Genomic DNA, 16,536 nt, shown 5'->3' on the forward strand with positions numbered 1-16,536 from the left:
TCTCTCTCTGGGCAATCCTTTATTCAAGCCAAATTTGCACTATTTCCTAAAGGGAACTGTCAATCTTAATGAATGACTTACAGGTTCATCATCTTTAATAAGGCTTTATTTAAAAAATAACATCAGAAGTTTAGATCTTTAATTAATAAATTTTAACTCCACCTTTACTGCACATCACCTTTTCTTTTGTTAATTCCTTCATTCTCATCAGCAGAAAAACTCGGTGCAAAGATGCTAGCTTAGATTATAAATTCTTTTCAATTTTATTAACCAATAGCAAATTAGCCAGTACCTTTAGTGCACCAATATATCATGATTCCGTTCAGCAGAGCAGTGTCTAATCTCTTGACACACAATTTTGAATCAAGTTTCTTTTCTAATATACAGTGAAATAAAGAGAAAATTTTGCTTCCTTTGTACAGGAAACCAGTTCCTCACGAGGCAACTTGTTATGACAGAATTAATACATGTAATTAATTTTTTCCCTCCAAGGTGAGCCTGGAATATTTTTCTTTGAATAAGTAAACCAATTATTGTTCATTCTCACTGTGGAGAGCCATCACCTGTTAAGCACTATAGCTGCTCTTAATGGTCAGCTGGAGAACTCAGCTGGGAGTGTTTTATATAAATAAAGCTGACTCCTCCTTTGCACCATTTTAAAGCTGTAGAGAAAGAAGTAGGGTAGGATTTTAGGGTATTGGGGTATTATTTTCTCATTGCTACTTTTTTTTTTAAAGACACCATGTGGCCATTGAGTATAGTTTATGAAACTATATGAACTAATTTCCCTTGTTTTATGAACTAAAATGCCCTGAAGAAAGCAGGGCTTTGCTGACTTCAGTGTTACCAAATATAAACATTTCATTTCTTTCCATTTTCAACAGAAATCATTGCCGCCTTGCTCTCATCAACTATTTCCTGAAAGTCTTCCTTACCCCAAAATGTGCTTTTACCCCTTGTATTTACTTGCCAGGTGTGTGTGGGTTCCCTGCCTTTTGCAGGAGGAGAGCTGCCTCGGTCTCCAGCTGAAAGTGCCCTGGGTGTTTCCAAAGTAGTGCTAGGAGTATGGGGTAGCCTTAGTGATGTGAGTTCAGTTCACAGCAGGAAAGGAGCCCCTGAGCAACTCTGAGCAGAGCCCACTGAGAAGTGGTGATGCTGGGCAATTAGACCCATAGCATCATGGAATATTCTAAGTCTGAAGGCACCCACAAGGATCACTGAAGTCCAGCTTCTAGGATTCAACTCAAATTTGTTAAATCATCCCATAATCTACTATTGGGTTTGAGCTGGCTCCCACCAGAGCTGGATGCTGGGGGAGTCCAAGGATGCTGACAGGTCCCAGCATTGCCAGGGATGAGGAGGATGGATGCATCCCCACTGAGGCCAGCCCACGTCCCAGCAGGGGGGCCCTTGTCCGGGTGCCTCCCCAGCTGGCAGGGCTTACCTGTCTCCTGTTACTGGAATGTGAACGGACAACTGTCCCACACCTCACTTCCTTGCTTCACCCCACAACCTGACCTCTCTTGCTTTTTTCCTTTTCTTTAATATTACCTAAATTTGAGGGAGGGAAAGACACTGGGGAGACAGCTCAAGCTCCTGAACCTCTGGTACCATGATCAGGTACTATATCACCTTTCTCTCTAAAAAAATTTTTTTTGTGTTTAACAAAACTCCAAATCTTTGTGTCATGCACGGAACTAAGGGAATGGCTGAGGGGAAAGCATCCTATTGCAATTTCTTCTTTCTAGGTCCCATAGCCACCTGTGCAGTCATGTTTCAACCCTGCAGGTGATTAACCTCATGGCAAGTCACTGAATGCCCAAGAAAGAAAATTGCTGCTTTCTACCCACCCTTTTCCACAAAACATAAGGAAGTACTTGACTTAAACATTTCCAATACACAAAATAACAGAAACATCGGAGTTACTGTGCTCACTAACAAAGCGTTTCTCAAGGTTTACCTTCTGCAGTGTTTGTGGTTTAATTCAGCACATGTATTTTCCTGTTGGTAGATTTTTTTCCCAGTCCCTCTTTCACACTCAATCACTGAAAACTTGTGCCCCTGGCAGTCTTTCTAATCTAAAGAACAGGTGCATCAGCTGACTAACTTTTATGATGGGGCAGAGGAGCTCTGCCTGATCGGGAAAATCAGTGTGACATCTGAATTAAAATACAAAGTCACCTGCAGCCGGAGAGGACTGGGAGGCACCTCATCTAAATAAAATTACGAAACCTAAACTTGCAAATCTCCAAGCCATGCTCTCAGCTGGTGTCAGATGAGGCTGGAGCCAGGAAAGTTACGCTGATTTACACCAGTGGCTGATTGAACCTGGTGTGCTGAGCTGCACCGGGAACCGGCAGCACGGTGGGATGGAGGATGCTCTAAGTACTCCTGTAGCACAAAGACACTCTTTAGACTCAATCCCTGCTCCCACAAATAACAACATCCCTTTCTTTGCTTTACTTCTCCCATTGTGCCCTTATTCAATTTGAAAAGCCCTTGGTCTGTCCTTGAGAAAAACATCTTCAGAAGCCTCTTTGAAATAAACCCAGGATTAAATAGCAATCCCCCTCCAAGCAGAGCATTCTAGCAACTTTCCTTCTGCAGCTCACCGGGTTAACTTTATTCCTGCCACAAGCCCCGCATGCATCAAACCCAAAAGCAACTTCTTTCTGCCAGACCGCTGCCGTCAGATGAGCCCCAGGCAAAGAAACCAACCCCCACAGCCATTCAGCAGCGATGGAAAGGTGGAATTACTCACTGAACCACGCCGGGCTTCACCCTCTGTCAGCAAAAGGTGGGTGCGGGCTGGGGCGGCAGCGGGCGCTTGGGGGCTAGGGAGGGACCAGCAGGGCTAGCCTGGTGCCCGCAGGCATTGCAGTCCCGTGCTCTGTCCTCCCTCAAAGTTAGCGTTAAAACACCTGAAAAGACAAACACAAACAGCTCTGCTCAAGTGTGCTCCTCAGTATCTCTCAGAAGCTAGAAGCCTGTTGGTCTTGAAGGAAAAGCCCAGCCTGCAAACAGTATTGCTCCCTTCAGTTTTCAGTTAGGCATAAAAATTCAACTTAACATCTGGTTTGAAGATATGAGGAGATTATAATTAAACTCATTGCTTTATGAACTGTACAAAAACCCCAGAACATGTGACATATATACTGTTTGCTACATATATTGCAATATAAGTTGCTTTTAAAATGGAAGACGCATTTACCTTGGCAGCAAAAAAAAGACCAGTTAGATTCAGGTTTGGAAAAGCCCGAAGCCAGGCTGCATGCAGAGTGCTCTGTAGTCAGAAGTCTTCACTAACTCACACACACCCCCACACAGACACAGAGCCACGCTCCCGCTGCTGCGCAGCACACGCCGGCAGCACCAGCTGATCTCTGCCCCTCTCCCCACAGGAACTGCTCCCAGGGCTCGGGAAGGATGTGCTTTGGGGAAGAGAGTCTCCAACTGAGGAGCTGCGAAGTTACCACATACAGACAAGCAGAACAAGAACTGCTCTGACAAGGCTGAGTGACAAACACCAGGCAGAGAAGAAGAAGAAGAAGAAGAAGAAGAAGAAGCATGCTTTCCCCTTACCTATTGCTTAGGCCAAGACACTTAGCAGAGTCTTTAGAGAGCCTGGGCATTGGGACCCAAAGGGCAAAGGACTTTCAGCACAGTCACAAGTACCCGGCAAAAGCCATCTTCTCCCTGTCTTTTAGCACAGTGTAAGTCTCCAGCAGCTCAGCTCTCCAGCTGCAAACATCTCATTAGACTAATGCATTCAGCACAGGCAGAAAACTCGATTTACCATAGCTACAGCAATGAATTTCCATTACGATGACAGCTTCAACCACATCATGTCCGGAAAAGCAGCCAACCACTGCCTTTTAAAGAACACACGCATTTTACACGCAGAAAACGAGGCCTGCGTGGCGGCTTTCCTTTCCCTTTGCAACTACATTGAGAAGAAAAATTGCCATTTCTTTTTATTTTGGAAATTCCGCAACCCGAAAGGTAAAGACATTTGGACTCTTCCTGCCCCCTCTCCCCCCCTCAAAACAGCACTGGCTTTTGCAATACCGTGCGTTGGGCTGCAGCGAGAAGGGGTGTTTGCAACATTTCTGGTCTCACTACCCCTCCTCTGTTGCCATGGAAACCGGACTGTAGCATCAGCCCTTTGTCCCACTCCTGCAGCAGCCTGGCCCGATGCTGAGCTTACGTGATGTGCCACGGTCGGGAAGGACCAGTGACTTCGGTTTTGATAATTTACATGGAAATTGGGGGAATAGTGCCTGGCATCTTTCTGCCAGCGACACTGAGGGTGTGTGCATACAGTGCTGCTCATGCACACACACATGCACCTCTACACAAACTCACAAAGTCGGCTCTGTGGAGAATCTTACAGGTATGACCAGGCAAAAATACCCATAATATATAGAAATACCAGTTATGGCTACCGTGCCATGCCACTTGGGCAGAATGCAGGAGCAGCTTTTCATTGAATTTCCAGTCACTCATCACAGAAAGTACCAGTTCTTCCCTTGTTTAGCACAGCACTAGCAGCTCTTACCACCGAAAAAAAAAAATTCTGTAGTACATATGATAAATAATGGTCATAATAATCCTGCCATGCTCCATTGACTGTGCTAGATCAAATTATCCCAGCAAAGGGGTTTGTCACAGTTGTTCGTGAGTGTTGCACAGCTCCCTGCTGCCCACTTCACGCGCTTACATATATTGTTACTCAGTATTCATGGCAAGCCAAACGTGCTCCTCACCTCTCTTTATTTCCAGTCCCATGAATGCCTCACCAGACAGGCTTGCAGCTGTGGCCACTATTTCTGCTGGTTTTGTGGTCCCTGCACACTGGTTTTGTGATAGTGGGGCTTTCTGGGGTTTAGGGGAGTTACTTTTGACTTGCCACCACAGAAGATGAGATGAATATTAAGCCTGTTTTATTTACTGAGGAGGAAGAGGAAAAGCAGGAAAGCAGAGATCCTGGGTTATTTGTACCAATAAGAGCCGGGGCTTTGCCAGTCCCCTTCCCTGCCAGTGGGGAGAAGGGCCAGCACCTGCCCACTAGTGACTGTGAGCAAGGTGAGATGCTCAAGCTCGTTCCAACATCCCTTGCAAGCACAAGGTCAGGAGGATGGCTGTGGTATTATTTGTTTCTTACAGTCATGGCTAGAGAAAAACTCTCTGCATTTGAAGAAAAAAAATTAGGTTTGGTAGATCCAGGAGAAACAAGGTGGCATTACATCTCTTTTTCGTTTTTTTTTTGCTTGCATTGCTACAAGCTTGACAGATATTGTGTGAAAAATATTTTATCAGCACAGAATTGGAACAACTGTTTTCTGTCTTCTTCTACTGGTGTATGAAATCTGTGGTGCTCACAAACATGCTAGTAACAAAGCCCATAAATGCTCTTCTTCCCAGCCTTCATCCTGGCAAAGACCTGTAATCCCTCATTTTCCCTCTTCTCTTTTTTTTTTTTTCAGACAAAATCAGGGTCAGTGGGCCAGCACTCCTGGATTCCCATACAAGCGTAAAATGGAGGGAACTGGACCACAATGCAAATTCCTGTTTTAAGTTCCCAAATAGGATACAAAGGGAAAAGTACTAGTAATTACTAAAAATTGTGACAAAATCTTTTAAAAAGCCTCTCTTCTCTTGTGAGCCATTTAAAATTTGGAGTATGAGTCTTAGCCATCCCTGTCATTTCACATTGCCTCCGCAGATCCATTGCTGCTGTGGCTTGTCACATGCGGTGCTGTTGTTTGTGTCACACCACGTTACCAATGTCATCTAGCACGGGCAGGCTGGCACAACCTCACAGCACGGAGGCATCAGCTGTGGCTTCTCACAAAAAATATCAAATTAATACAACGCAACACAAGAGCAAAGTGTTGGGGAGACAATTGGAAATTTTGCTTTCTCGTCACTGCTGCGATTAATGCCACGTATAATTTTGGAGCCGAAAACCAAACCAGACCTCAAACTAGCCAATTCCCCACTGCTTTGGGAGCAAATGTTGCACAGTGAAGGGTTGCAGAGTTCCTTGGAATATGCTCTTTGCAGGGCTTATGTGACAGCCTTGAATTTAAAGTTTAATTTAAAGAATTGAATTTTGGTTTAAAACATACAGCTGGTCAGGAGAGCAGCTTAAATCACAGCTAAAAGCAAGGGTGGATGAGATAGTGTTAGGGGGGTGGTTTGAAGTGTTTACATCTGCTGTGGAGTCGAATGCAAGGCTCATTCCCTGATCTCAGGCTCCCCAAGAGGGGCAAGGGGAAATGGGCCAGAGGTGGAGCTGAGGGGAAAGTTGTGCCCAGGATGGCACAGGGGAACTGCCTGCCCATGTTCCTGTGCCATGTTCACACAAATATCACAGCCACCTGAGCTGCCATGGTCACCCGCTGGTGGCTTCAACCCAAGGCTGGCCCTTCGACACAAAGCTGGTCAACGCCAGCCTCCCACGTGCAGAGGGACAGGCCTGATTGTGGGGCGAGAGAAAGAGTGGAGGCAGGAGGTAGGGGAGCTTTAAATTGCTGCCCAAGTAAATCTGCCTACCAAACACCAGAAATGTGGTTGAGCAGCATTATCACTTGCCTCAATTCCAAATGAAAGTGAAAAAGGAGGTAAGGGATGGGGGGTAGAAAAGGTGGTGTTTACATGAGGCCCTGGTTGTCACCCAGCCTCAAAACCACTGAAGCACTTTCTTCTGTAGGCATAAGGCTTTCAAATGAAGATGGCACTGCAGAGAAATATTAAGGATCTCTGCACAGAGAGGCAGGGAGTAGCAGAGCAAAGAGCACAGCTGCAGCCTCCTGCCTCCTGTTACTGCTTCCCCAACTATTTGAGCCACAGGCCACCATCAATCTCCAAAATCATGATTTTTTTTAATGCAAATCCTATTCACGCTCTTTTCACCAGTGTCCTGATATTTTAATTTTGCCTATTTTGTACTGATTATTTTTCAACCCTTCCTTCCACTGCTTGTCCTCACAGCCTCCTCTGAGGAGGAACAGACCCCTGACATGGAAGTGAAGCTTTTGGGGTAGGTGATGGCATAATGAGGGACAAAGGACCAGGGCTTTAATGACCAGTCTGGAGGCAGCCCGACATCCAGGGTTTGGACATGGGGCAATCCATGTGGCAATGGGGATAAGCCCAGGTTAATCTCTGTCACTCTTGTCTTGAAACAGCCTCAAAGAGGGACTGAGCTACCAGCTCTTGCCCAAGTCATTTCAGATGGGAGACAAACCTGGCCAGGGTCTGTGCTCTGCCAGGGAGGGACGAGTATCACAGAGGGTTGCCACCCACCCAGGACCATGCTGGATCCTGGCCTTGAGCCAGTGCCCCTCCCCAGCCTGTGGCTCTGGGGCACAGCCAGCCCTGAAGCCCTGTGCTGGGCATGACGGCACATGTCACTCTGCTGCTCTCCATCCACCAGCAACATGAATAAACTCCCACAGACTGTCATTTTATTTCAAGCATTACCCTATAATTTAAATAATTTGATTCTTTAAACTATTACATTCAATTACCTTCAGACTTCCATGAAATCAGAAAGCATTCAGGTTAAGTGAGAAAGGAAATTAAATATCCCAAAACAACATAAGTGCGTGCAGCCCAACCTGCTGTTTGGGCAGAAGATGATCGGGGCGGGGGTGGGGCTTGGAGCACGTCTTTCCACCTGGCTGCGGGGGTGACATTCACCCTGTCAGTCACTGCAGCACAGAAGATATCAGCAGGTCTTTTGGGGCAGCTGCCTGCCCGGGTTATGCCCCGTAGGTGAATTTTCCCTGCATCTTTATTAGACATTTCAGTTTAACAAGATTTTTACCTATAAATCTTTCCGGATGATGAATCAATCCCGTGACACCCGCCCCGACCCTGTTCAACCCTGCCACGCTTGCACAGATACAGTTGGTTAAGTTATGATGGAGTCCGGTTTAAGGGAATGAATTTAAACAATTACCTTAATTACAAGAGCAGTATCATCTTTCAAGAAAGCGGTTCTCTAGGGAGGACAGCTGCTGAGAAGTCATTTAGGCGCATGAACCTTTGAAAACAGCGGTGAGAGGAGCTGCGACTCCCGCCCCGGCTCCTTCCAACTTGCCCAGCAAAGGAGGCGAGATGGGATGGCTGCCAGGCTGCCAGGACCCAACAGCACCCGATAGTCACGCCCTGCCCAGCCCGGTCCTGGAGGTCATCTTTTGTTTAGGCTCGTTGCTAAGTGGGAGTAAAGCCGCAGAGACTTCAGATGCGCTCCAGCAGTCAGCTCAGGAGGATGAGCTGAAAATTAAGCCCATGCCTGAGGCAAAGAGAAACCCCTGATGTAAGCCTGAGAGCAGCCAGGATATGCAAGGTGTGGGCGGAGGACAGGAGTCCCAGCCTGCTCAGACCCCCACCCAGCCCAGCCCGTGCCCACTGACCACCCCACAGCCGTCTTTTCCCCCGGGACAGGCTCTGGACCGGCTCTGACTCCTCCACCCTTGGCGCGGCAGCCCCTGCAAGGTCACCCAGCTACCTCCCTACCCCAACTCACTGCTCGCTTGAGGACATGATTATTTCCCAAACCACTAAACATCAGGAGCAGCTTTGTAATTTGCTTGGTTCTTTATTACATTTATTGATTTTAAAATATTTTAACAGCTCGTTTATTGCTGTATTAAAGAGCTCAGAAAGGCAATAAAGTCACACAGCATCCTTAGTGATAAAAGAAATAATCCTTTGAGCTGCCAAAATCATGCCTTCTCCTTCCCTTCTGAGTTTCTTTCAAGCAAAAAATCCATGAGAGGAACTGCAACCAAAAGGGCAAGTGCCTGGGCAAAATCCCACGCACCCAGAGTGGGTAGGTAGAACAAAGTGAAATAAGCTGTAACCAAAACTGGAGCTTCAAAGCAACCTGCTGCAGCTAAGAAACAAAGAAACCCGAGTTTAAGGTGCTTGACACACGTGTAACTCGTTAAATGTTTGTTTATACAGCTGAGGTGACTGCCCATGAACCGTCTCGCTCTGGCCAGGGTCAGCAGTGATGCTAAAACAGTGATGAGACTCCAGGTCCAGAGCAAGGATGATGCTTGCTAGGGTGTAAAACACTAACTTGTTTATCTGCAAATACTTAGGAGCCCTGCTCTCCCCTCCAACCTTGGGCCCACTTCCCCCTTGCACATGTCACCCTGGGGGATCAGCCATTTAGCACCTGGGCGCAGCTTCCCCCATGCTATGGGCAACCCAGCAAACCCTCCTGCCAAGGGGCAGAAGTGGCAGAGGGATGGCCCCACGCGGACGCATCTTTGAGCATCTCTCTCACGTAATTTGTCTCAAACAGCCTCACTTTCTGCACTAGAGATAACTGGGTCTGAGCAGTAATTAAAAAAAAATCCTCCAGGTGAGGGTTTTTGTTCCTTGGATTACTCTGCTGTTTCTACAGTCATTTCCATCCCACAGCCTCCCCAGGCACTTAACCAATTAAACACCTACAGCCTGGCAGCTGCCGGCAGCTCCCTGCTCTGCAGCAAGAGGCCCTGGCCAGCAAGGACCATTCATTCCTATGTGAGGTAACACAGGATTTCTTTGATCAGCCCCCATTTCAGCAGGAGGGCAGCACAGAAGCCTGTGCTCTGCTTCTCTGTGTGCCTGGCCCTGAGTCACAGATGCAAAGCCCGGGGTGTTGGGATGCCCTTGCTGCACTGATGTGAACGGAAGAGAAGAAATGGCAAGCTATTGCTCAGTGGAGGAGGTGGGGGGAGAGGGGTGTTCTCCCACCCCAGAAGCTGCCATAGGGCATGCCAAGCCCCTGTGTGACCTCTTTCCCTCAGGTTAGGGCAGGATCACACCTTCTCCAGCTTCCTCCCTTCCTTTAGGCTTAGAAAACTGGTCTGGCACTAGGAAAGCAGATGTTACTCTGCCCCCTACCCCCCAAAAAAAGGCACTTCAGAGAACAAGTTAGCACAGAAATTCTGAAAGAAATAGTGTTAAAGGTGTAGGCAGGTAACATTAATGGGCAATGCCTGTCACACCTGAGGGGATTGAAGGCCAAGAAAGCCATTCCCAGCCAAGGACTGAGTCTCTAAAGTCTGTCCTTAAGTAGTCATTAAGTCTCCTGCAAGGAGGAAACTACACTTCCACCACAGTCCTCCACAGCAGCCACTGTGCAGCCATGTCACACGGAAAGCTGTTCTTCCCCAGACTGAACACTTGCTCGCACACCAGAGATGGGAAAGACGAGGTGTGATGGTGCCATCTCCTGCCTCCTGCCAGAGGAGCACTGCATCTCATTAGCAGGATGGCTCAGCTGCCACCTTCAAGCAAAGCTCATCAGAGAGAAAGACATTAGTAGCAATTTCATATAATAAAATTCTACCAAATGTACAAGTCCAGTAGGTTTTATTTTCCTCCATAGCTAAAAGAGCAGTAAAGATATATGTCTCTATATAAGCTATGTTTGCATACTCCTTTTCCTAATTCAATAAAAAAATAAAATCAGTTGCAATCCAAATTCACTGTAATTATCTCTGTTTTTCTCTTGGCAAGTGCTATTTTTAGTCAATACGCATGCATAGCCATACTATAGCATAGCTATTTTTAAAATTACATATGCCAGCATAGTTTATAGATTTTAATTTGCCAGGGAGTTGGATAGCCATCAGCAGTCAGGATCTGTATGTTGTTTGCATACAAACTCAGTCGAGAAACTTCCCCACACAGCATCTGCTTGTACAACGGAGGAGGGGCAGATCCTCCCCGGGAGCCGAACCTTGGGGCAGTTTAGAGCCTGTTGAACCAAGGGCTCAAATTTCACGGCTCTTGAAGGAGGAAAGGGGAGCCTGGGTGGAATAGCGTACATCAGCGATGAGCATGGATTTAGGAAGAGAAACGCAGCGCTCCATTTGCCAAAAACCTGACAGATGGGCACATGGGATGGGTGTCCCTCCTTGGCCGGTATGTCAAAGCACCGCCTCCGACACCGGCTGCAAAGGCCATTTTCTGCTCAGGGTACATTGTGCATGGCCCCAGGAGGGAATAGAGAGATCCCTCTCCATAAACACGCTGGAGGTCAGTGGTGGTGGGGAGAAGCACAGGGTGCCCAGCACAAGGGCTGTGATACCTGTGAACAGAGCCAGGCAGCAGGGCTGTCCTGCAGCCCACCCGAAATGCAGCTATGCAGCCGCCCAGGCAGCTCTGGTGCCTACACGTTTGCCTCACTAAGGAAGCTGACACCATCTCTTAGCCATACACTGACTTTCTTTAACAAAAAAATAGTACTGGCAGAGATCAGAAATATACCAAAATTTCAGCACTCAGCTTCTGAGGATAATCTCTATCTGGATTTTATTTTACTGGGTGGTGGGGAAGTACTTTAGTACAGTTTAGCCCTAAAGCACCCCAAAGTCACATGAAATTCAGAATCCCGGGACAGACTCTGTTGTCCTCCATCAACATGTACTTCTGCAGACACTTGTTGGATCCTCTCATGGGTGAGCAGTTGGCTGAACTAGCAAAGGAGATTTGAGCTCCTCAAGTGACCTCTGCTGTATGCCAGAGAAGGCTTTTTCTTTTTTTCAGATGTGGAATAGCTGCCAACAGAAAAAAAAAGGGGAACCCCCCCCCCAGAACCAAAACATACTTCCCAGTGGTATTCTGAGCTAGCTGATTAATTGCTCACATGCTAACCTTCAGAAATCATATTGTGGTTATTATAAAACTAATCTTAGTAGTGATATCTTTCAAATAAAAGGCTTAATTTTAGGGTTTTCTTCCTATTTTCCCTCCTCTGCTATTTTGACACGTACATCATTTTTGAGGCTGGCATGATGTGCATACCAAAAAGCCTTGCCTGTGTCTAACAAGCTGAACTATTTTGTTATTGCCTAGCCTGCAACCTCGCATCTACAGAGACCTGGCTTACAAAGGCTGGTGTCAGCTTGCACATCAGTGCTGCTGTAATGTTTAACACTGAGCACTTACATAAAGATTCAAAGCAGCATGGTGATTAATTGCTCACTCCTGCAAGTCTCCCAGGCTCACATTTGACCAAGAGGTCTGTGCTTCCCCTTCAAGAGACAGTGGGGTTTGAAGAATATCACTCTATTTTGTGTTTTAATGGGCTTTTAGCAGTGAGCATGGAAGATGCTGTGCTGGGCAGTGCTGTCCGGGAGTGTGAGGGGAGCTGGAGCTGACCCACAGCTGCTGCTGGGCACCGACACCCCAGTGACATCCCACAGGCATCACTCAAGGCATCAGATTTGGAAGAAGAGGTTAGAGGCACACTATGCAGGGATAATGTCAGCATTGATGTTGCAAGGCAGCAATGGACTGGACAAACTAAGCTGCTTTCATCCCAATTATTTCTCTTCTGTCTTCTACTTTTACTGAGCTCATAACAAAGATGATCCCCCTGACCTTGCCACCCATCCCTCTCTCTCCTTGTCTCATTGCACCCACAGTGCTCCATGCAGCACCCTGCCTGTTGCTCTGTGCCTGGCAGAGCCAGCTCCAGGGTCACCACACATAATTGTGCCAGTGCCCAGCCACCCCCATCTCACACCCCCTTTCCAGGAGACAATCCTTCACATGGTGGGGGCCATTATCCTGAATTCCATGGCTACCAGGCAAGAACAACAATGGGGAGAAGAGGTTCTTCATTCATCTAAAAGAGCCTGACCCCTCCTGTGGCTGGTTCTCAGGATGGAGATGGCCTGGGGGACAAGCAGGTGACATAGACCACTTGCACCCCACTGCGAGGTCAAGCCCCAGCTGCCCTGCCTGATCACCTCCAAGTCTTACAAGCTTGCTGAGAGGTGGGACAGAAGAAGAATGAAGAGCCCATGTATAGTCATCCCCGTATTTCAAATAACCAGTGATTTTTAGTGTACAAACTATAGATTAAATATGAATTCAAATGTAAAATATAATGGGGCAGCTTTTCATCTTCTGAATTAACTCCTCAGTCCCGACTGAAAGAAGGAGGTAAAAAAAATAAAAAAGAGATCAAATACACCTAACAAATCTACATCAGGAGGGAACCATAAAAAGATACAACCAAGATAAAACCTTATGTGGGGAAGTTAACTGCGAAGAGTAAATCCTCATAACTTCAGGAAGAAATACCTGTATGCAGCAGTCCCTTCTGCCCCGGGATGTTAAAGAGAGCTAATGATGTAAATGAGGTTGCTCAAATCGCCTTGTGCTGGGAGGCTGACACCCACTGCCTTGTATGTGAGGCCAAGACAGCAACAGGCTCTCTGGAATCGGACTTGATCCAGAGGGACCTGCACAGCTGGGCCATATGGGTGGACCAACAGCTGGCTGCAAAATGAAGTAAGAGCTGTCTTATTTCAAGGGACCAAACTGATTGTCACCTGGGCCTCCAAATCTCACCACCCTGTTATGGTCTGTGTCTATTTCACAGCCATTATAACCTAATCTCAGCCAGTGTGATTTACACATAGTCATTAATGGAGCTTCAGTGGTGAGGAAATTGGTCATTCAATTTGAGTTTAATTTACTGCACATGCATGCATTAGGAAGCACAAATTCCATCGCTGTGATCTGGGCACAGAGAAAGGGTTGTGTGCTGGCAAGGAAAAAACAAAACACCCAGTAAACAATTCACCACTGGCCTTTCCCATCTCCCGCTCTGCAAGTGTCTCCTCAATGGGAGGATGACACCCAAATAAACCTGGACATCTCAGTTTGGATGCTTGGAGGTGGAAGGCAAAGTCTCACTGTCACTGCTATCCTGTTCCCCAGCTGCAGGAAGCATCAGCCTGGCATATTGGTGAGTATGGCCTCATTCTGATCCCTGCTTATATTTGGGGTGTGTATCCATCAGAGAGGGCAGAGTGGGTTAATGGAATTCAATGCTACAGGGTATAATGGCTACAAAAGATGCTGTATCTGTGGCATACACATGAACAATTCCAGTGAAGGAAAACCATGCCTGAAAACCAGGACAACCTTTCACAGTGTCACAGGTTAGCAAGCTAAGTCTCGGAAGTGATGTTCTTCTTACAGCTTCCTCTGGGACTTGACAGAACCTATCAGCTGGCCAGTTTGAATATGGACAATTCTTTAAGCCACTTAAAGTTGTGACCGCCTCTGTGATGCACACTTAAGAACAGACTAACCCCCGCCAGAGCTCTCTCTCTCGTTTCCGGTGCTGGGACAGGTGGTTGTGGGCCCTGTGGGGGGCCAGGGGGCCCAGCCCAGGCCCTGCTTGGGCCAGGCCGGGCCAGGCCACGGCCATCCTGGAGCCGATGGGCCCTGTTCCACCCATGGAACCCCCCACAGCCCTGCTGTGGGCAGCCGGAGCGGCTCGGCCCCGTCCCCTCTCCACTGCCATAAGCCACATTCCAGCTGCAAGGCCTAGGTGAGATTAACCCTTTTAGTGCTGTGAAGAACTAAAAACATGAGGGAAGAGAAAGAGATGCTTAAAGCTGAAATTCTGTTGTAAAGCTACGATATGTCAGAGTATCCCGTTGTAATTTCATGAAGATATGGGGGGTGGAGTGTTCAGTTCAACTTGTGAGCAAAAGCACCTGTGCTGAGATAGGCAGATGCTGACGCAGTTATAATTTCATGAGAAGTTTGAACAGGGAGAGATGGAAGCGATGAGTACTTTTGCTCCAAATGGGAAAGGAGAAAACCTCAGTTCCTAGAGATGCTCCCAGAGATAGTCCTAAAGATGAAGCTGAAGACCCTTTGCTCCCAGGGAAGGAGAAGGGCCTCTGTTTTTGTTTCTGAACGGCTCTACCTTAGAATTGTACCCCAAAAACCTTCAAGAGTGGACCCTTGAAAGCAGTTGTAGGAAAAGCTGCAAGTTGGGGGAAGGGACTCACACGCGAGCAGAGAGACTCCTCTTTCTAAATGGACTGAACAATATTTGGAAGTGGGCGACTGTCTCGTTGTGATAATGTTTTCATAGCATGAGCAAGAAGAGACTTCTCTTTCTAAATGGACTGAACAAGGTTATTATGGAAGTGGTAACAGACTGAAGATCTTAAGGGTTGTCTTTTTACATTGTCAGTGGGAGAAGGGAGGAAGGTAGGGTGAGGAGAAGAGTTCTGAAGGTGTGGTATAATTTTTTTCCCCTTTCTTTTAGGTCTGTTAATAAACTTCTTTATATTCTTTCAAGTTTGGTGCCTGCTTTGTATTTCTCCTAATTCTTATCTCACAGAAGATAAACAGTAATGAGTATTTTGGACCAAACCACTACACACAGCAAAAGCAGCATTGCATTTTCAGCTACCTTAAGTTAAAGGCGGCCTCATACCAGGCTGGACTTTGGAGCACCTAATAACCACGCCCCAGCAAAGCCAAAAGCAATGCCTGGGTAATCCTCACTGGCCCATGTGGGACCAGGAGTGTCCCAGAGGCATTGGGGCTCTTCCAGCTCAGGGACTATCCTGCAGGAGATACCTACTAGATGTCCAGCTCTTCCAGGGTTTCTCCCCAGAATGCCTCCATGCCATGAAGCATCTAGCTATGTTGCTTGCATAAAAAGAACACACTCACACCTGATTTTAAAGTAAAGGTGGATGAATTTAAAACAGTTGCTCAAGGTGGTCCATGCAGTCTCTTTTGTGCTGTTAAATTCCACACATGCAATGTAAATGTAACATCTTCCCTGTTTAATGGTTAGAGCATATATGTGGCTTACACACAGTGAAAGGCTGAAAACTATTCAGTGCTTCCTGATTCAGCACACATTAGAAATCAACTTCTAGGTAAGAGTGTATGCAATTTGGCTTCAAAATAATATCATAAGCTTTACAATCCATTGTGCTAACTAGATTTATTAATAGGTTTCATTGCCAGTAATAGTTCTATTATTGAACTGAATGAAAAATATAAACAATTTTGGCACAGTATTTTTTCTACCAACTCGATAGTGTCTGCATCGGCTCAAGCTGCATCTTAAAACAAAAGATCATGGTGTGAAAGAAACTAGGTGCAACCATGAATATCAATAGATGCAGCGTGAACAAATTTGATATCTCAGCTAGAGTTCAATACTGAACACAAGCCACCTAGTTCCCTCTTCTCTGCCTTCTCAACAAGCACCTGCTTTAATCCAGCACCTGGGTGCTCTGCCAAGCCCTCAACAAACCCTAAGAAAAGAGATTTTAAAGATGCTGCTGCCAGGGGCATTTTTACATGTTTGTCTGCACATCATTTAAAACCTGAGTGATCACAGCGTGCTGTGGGTGCCCACAAGGCTCCCCAGCTACCCCGTAAATCACCTCTTCATGGTAGGGGCATCCCCACGGTGGAACCACCTCATGTACCTCCCTTTGCAGAGCTTAAAACACAGCTGAAGTGCAGATACCTTCACAACGACCATCTTACACAAACACTTTCCCAAAAACTATTGCAAAGCAATGTTTAAAGCTCAAAATGGACTCATTCACACCTCAATTACAGCTAAGAAAGGAAGCTCTGCCTTCCTCATGTTTGTATTTTAAAATAATTTAATAACAATAGTATAATAATTCCGATATTAAAATGGATTACCTTCAGCAGGTTTTAAATGGTCAG

Source organism: Corvus hawaiiensis, chromosome 3 (assembly GCF_020740725.1).
Source record: "Corvus hawaiiensis isolate bCorHaw1 chromosome 3, bCorHaw1.pri.cur, whole genome shotgun sequence".
NCBI lineage: Eukaryota > Metazoa > Chordata > Aves > Passeriformes > Corvidae > Corvus > Corvus hawaiiensis.